A 6,000-nucleotide genomic window follows, 5' to 3' on the forward strand; every position below is an offset into this window, starting at 1 on the left:
TCAAGAGGTAAGTGATACATACTGGCAGAAAGCAGCTTGTAGGGGGCATTAATTCTCTGGCACTGCCAGTCTGGTTCATTGATAGCAAAGTAGACTCCAGGTCTGAGCAAGCCCCAGCCTTGCTCACAAACTCACAAAAATGTCCAAGTTTGCCATTTGAAGTTAGCAGCAAGTACTAAAAGTAAAAAGTAAGGAGATATGAGTGAGTCACTGGCAGCATCTGCTAATCATTTCTTTTTTTTTAATATTTTTTTAAATTTTTTATTTATTTATGATAATCACACACACACAGAGAGAGGCAGAGAGAGAAGCAGGCTCCATGCACCGGGAGCCCGATGTGGGATTCGATCCCGGGTCTCCAGGATCGCGCCCTGGGCCAAAGGCAGGCGCCAAACCACTGCGCCACCCAGGGATCCCTGCTAATCATTTCTTTTTTTTTTTTTTTTTTCCTGCTAATCATTTCTAATCTCTTTCCCACAATGTGGATAATGAGTGGCCCCTACGACAGGGGTCAGCAGATTGTGGCTCATAAGCCAAATCCAGCCTACTGCCTGTTTTTGTAAATAGTTTTATTGGAACACACATGTTTATTAGAAATAAACATCTATTGGAATACATGAGAACACTCATTTACTTATGCATTGTCTGTGGCTGCTTTCGCTACAATGCCAGAGTTGAATAATACACTGTATGGTTGTTAATAGCACACACTGTATGGTTGGTAAAGCCTAAAATATTTACCATCTGGCTTTTTACAGAAAAATTGCCAGTCCCTGCCCTAAGACAAAGTTAGCAAGGCAGGGGGGAAAAAGCACATCAATAAATTTAAAATTGGACCCTGGAGCAGTGAATGAAGTGTCCTGATAGAGCTATAAACTAGAGAGAGCAGGGGCTCACTACCCTGATGGGGAAGTCCATGAATGCTTCACTGAGGCGATTAGGTATGTTCTAGGTCTTAAAAGATGAGTAGGAAATTGGCACATGGGAGGGTATGGAATTGGAAAGACATAAGGGCCTGCAGATACATGGAAAAAATGAGGAAACTCTAGAGCTTTCACATGGTTCCAGTGCAGACAATGTGTGATGAGATGGGATTGGAGCTGGGAAGGTCAACTGAGACTGGATTTTTTGTAGCATAAAATCCAAACTTCTTAGCATGGCTGTGGACTGAGCTTCTATTCTACCCTCTTCTTCCTGTCCCCAAATAATTAAGTAGAAAATAAAAATAAAGACTAATAAATCCATAACTACACTAGATAAAAAAAGGAATATTTTTGGTGAATCAGAAACTGTGAGGAATCTTCAAAATGTAAAAGGCAAGTGAGAGAGGAACATTTTATGCCAATGTATCTGAAAAACAGATAAAAATGGATAAATTCCTTCAAATTTCTTGACAAACACTAATTACCAACGTGGATGTAAGATGAAAGAGAAAATTTGAATAATCCTATAACTATAAAGTGAATTCAGCATTAAAAAAAACTTCTAGGGATCCCTGGGTGGCGCAGCGGTTTGGTGCCTGCCTTTGGCCCAGGGCGCGATCCTGGAGACCCAGGATCGAATCCCACGTCAGGCTCCCGGTGCATGGAGCCTGCTTCTCCCTCTGCCTATGTCTCTGCCTCTCTCTCTCTCTCTCTCTGTGACTATCAGAAATAAAAAAAAAAAAAAAAAAAAAAAAGATTTAAAAAAATAAATAAATAAATAAAATAAAAAACTTCTAGAGGGACACCTGTGTGGCTCAGTGGTTGAACATCTGCCTTTGCCCAGGGCATGATCCCAAGATCTGGGATTGAGTCCACATTGGGCTTCCTGGGAGGAGCCTGCTTCTCCCTCTGTCTATTACTCTGCATCTCTCTCTCTCTCTCTCTCATGAATAAATAAATAAATAAAATCTTTAAAACAACAACAATAACAAAAAACCTTCTGGCACACAAAATTCTGGGCCCAAATAGTTTCACTCATCAATTGTATCAAACATATAAGAAATAACATCAATCTTATACAATCCTAATCTTTAATCGTGATTGTATGCAGAACAGTGTTAAATAGGAAACACATTTTTAGATTGAATCCAGTGTTCCAATTATGTAACTGCTGCTTTGGAAAGAATGCCACCATTTTTAAAAAATTGAACAAAGCTGTTGTAAGGTTTTCTTAAAAATGAAAATAATCCTGCACAATGGAAGCAAAATTGCATGGGTTTCCTCCACAGTACCATTGAAATCCACATAAAAAGTGGAGGCTCCTGGTTTTATCCCACAACTTCATGTAGAATACTGAATTTTATACTAAGCAGTCAGTTAATGGTATTTACTCTGGTCTATATGAAAACTGATGGAAATTGAACATTAGGTAAATGAGAAGACTTTACCTTAAGGTTTGTAAGCTAGTAACTAATGCTCAAATTGGGAAAATGGTGACCATCAGCCTTTTAAGTGTGAAGGTAAAGTTAGCTTTGATCAGAATTTTAAATACTTTATCCCTGGTCTTTATCCACTAGACACCTTAGGGGGGAAAAATAGGGTTGGCTTTAAAAGTACATAATTATTCATTCCAAGTCCTAATTCCTCTGGGTCAACCCACTTGTGCAATTTCCTTAGGCTATTGAGAAAAGTCTCCTAGTTGGTGTCAATGTCAGTAGTTTCCATTCTGATCCTTACATGTGTTCTCCACAGTTAACTTTTCTCATCCTTATTCAGACCCCTCAAAATACTTGCCATTCCATAAACTTGCCAGCCCAATTGTGCCCACCTTGATGTAAAGTATACCACCACATTGTTTCCATTCTGTCTTCCAGTAGATGAGGTTTCTGTTTCCCAGAGTGAATTTGAGGAAATAAAGGAGAGGAATTGCCCCAGTTCTAAGTTTGCTGGCTTAATCCATAGTTTAATTTAAAAATCTAATTGCTGGTTTCCTTGAAGCAGTTTTTATATTTTTTTCAGGAGTCTTAGGTTTAGTTAAATGATTTCCAGAAAACAGGCTCAAAATCTTGAGACCTAAATTCCTTTCCACTCAAAAAGAGATCCTAAACCATATATTTTGTGTGTAGAGTTTGTTCAACTAAAGGAATAAATGTTTATTAAACTAAAAAAAAATTCTTTCAAAAAATAGAGGAGGAAGTAATATTTCCCAGTTATTTTGTGAGACTAATATAATCCTAATACTAAAATCTCACATAGGTATTACCAAAAAATTTACATACCAATATTCCTTGTGAGTATAGATACATATTTCCTTAATAAAATATTAGCAACTGGGGTCTAACAATATATTAAAAGAATGGTGTATCATAATTAAATAATATTTATCTGAGCACCAGGTTGGTTTAACATTAAAGAAAATCAATCAATGAAATTCATAATATTAATAAAATAAAGAGAAAGACCATATATATGATCATCTGAACAGATACAGATAAAGGATTTGACAATAGTTAGCATCTATCCATAATAACAATTAATAGAAAACCAGAAATAAAAGATGTTCCTCAACCCAATAAAACAAATCTATTGAAAATTCATAGCTAACATCATGCTTAATGGTAAAATTTTGAAAATTTTACCCCTAAGACTGGTAATGATACCCACTTTAGCCACTTCTACTCAGCATTGTATTAGAGATGCTAGCCATTGCAGTAAGGCAAGAAAAAATAAATAAATGACATAATATTTGGAAAGAAGGAAGTAAAACTGTCTCTATTTGCAGATGACATAAATTCTAGAAAATTCTATGGAGTCTATAAAAAAACTATTAAACTCAGAAGTTAATTTATATAGGTCATGGGATACAGGTTAATATACCAAAATGAATTATATTTTTATGTACTAGCAGCAAATAATTGGAAATGAATTTTTAGAAAATAAATTCCATTGTTTAAAAAATAGAAAAGAAAAAAACATAAAAAAATAAATAAAATAAAAAATAGAAAAGAAAAATATTTAGGATAAATTTTAACAAAAGCTAAACAAGAACTTTAGACTAAAAACTGGAAAATATGCTGAGATAAATTTTAAAAGCCCTAAATAAATAGAAAAATACATCATGTCAATCACCTGGAAAATCCAATATTATTAAAATGCTAATTAGCCCTAACTTGATCTTCAGTTTTCTTTCCATTTCAATCTTAATCCCAGCAGAGGGTTTTTTTTTTAAAAAAGATTTTATTTATTTATTTATTCATGAGAGACACAGAGAAAGAAAGAGGCAGAGACACAGGCAGAGAGAGAAGCAGGCAACATGCAGGGAGCCTGAACCAGCAGTTTTTAAAAAGAAAATAACAACTAGATTTTCAAAACTTTTTTTTTAGATTTTCAAATTTATATGGAAAAATAAATAACCTTGAATATCCAAAGCAATCCTTAAAAGACACACCAAGTCAGAAAATTTATACTCAAGACTTACTGTATTGGGATAAAGGTCAGTAATTAGGTTAATGACAGAACAATGGGCCCATAAATACATTCAAGCTTATGCAGTCAGTTGATTTGTAACACAGATGCTGAAACAATCCAATGTAGAGAGAAAATTTTTTTCAACAAATAGAGCAGATTATTCAAATAAAAAATTATGTTCTAACTCACTTTATACACCAAAGTTAATTCAAGATGTCTCTGAGATCTAAACATAAAAGCTAAAATCATGAATTGTTTCTGGAAAAAGATGGAAGAATATCTTATCAATTGGGGTAGGAAGATGTTTCTAGGTTACAGAAAGCAATAACCTTTTAAAAATGGAAAAATTTAATTTTACCAAAATTAAAAACATCTCATCAAAAGACACTGTTAAGGAAGTAAATATGTAAGCCACAGACTGAGGAAAATATTTGAAAAACATATCTGACAAGGATCTGAGATTCAGCATATATAAAGAACTTTGAATAAAGCAAGAAAAAGTGAGTAAACAAGCAAAAAGCAGAATCATCTCTAAATGCAAAGGAGAAACTGATGGTTGCCAGAGAAGAAAAGGGTAGAGGGATGGCCAAAATGGGTGAAGGGGAGTGAGAGATACAGGCTTTGTCATAGAATGAACAAGGCATAGGAATAAAAGGCACAGCATAGAGGATATAGGCAGTGATAATGTAATAGCAATGTATCAGGACAGATGGTAGTTACACTTCTGGTGAACATAGCATAATGTTTGAATTTGTTGAATCAGTATGTTGTACACCTGAAACAAATGTAACATTATTTGTCAACTATACTAAATAAAACAAATTCCCTTGAGACATAGATAGACTACAGTTAAAAAAAATGAACATTGACAACAATTAAAACACAAATACTGGAGATAAATGGGCAAAAGATTTATATAGATATAGATATAGATATAGATATAGATATATATAAAGTACTGGAAAACATTTGGTATCAATTGTCATTAGAGAAATACAATATAAAACAATAATAAGATACTACACACCTCCCAAATAGGCTCAAATTAAAAAGAGTGACACTATTAAATGTTGGTAAGGATGTATTATTCCATAAATGAAGTTTAACAGACAAAAAGATGAAAAAACAATCAGAAAAGTAGTTGCTTCTTGGTGTGGGGATGGGAAGTGACCAGGAAATAGAATGAGGAAACTACTTTGGGTGATGTTACTGTTCTATATTTTAATGGATTTAACTGTGACACAGGCATAACATTTGTCAAAACTCAATAGAACGTTCATTTAATATCTGAATATTTTATTGTACTTGAATTTTACATAAAAAGAAAACTCTGAAAAATATTTCACACTAGTCAACTATATGCAAGTTGAAGCATTTAGGGAGAAGTGTAATAATTTCTCAAATTTGCTTGGAAATGCATCAGAAAATTAGATAGATTAATGGATTGACAGAGGAATTGGTGGATGTGTAATAAAACAAATATACAAAAATGTTAATGGTAGAATGATAGTGATATATTGGTACTCACTTAAATTTATTTAGTCTTCACTGTTTGTTTGAAAGATTCATATTTAAATATTGGAAAAAATAGATACACCCATCACCCTCT

This window comes from Canis lupus, chromosome 23 (assembly GCF_003254725.2).
Source record: "Canis lupus dingo isolate Sandy chromosome 23, ASM325472v2, whole genome shotgun sequence".
Lineage (NCBI taxonomy): Eukaryota > Metazoa > Chordata > Mammalia > Carnivora > Canidae > Canis > Canis lupus.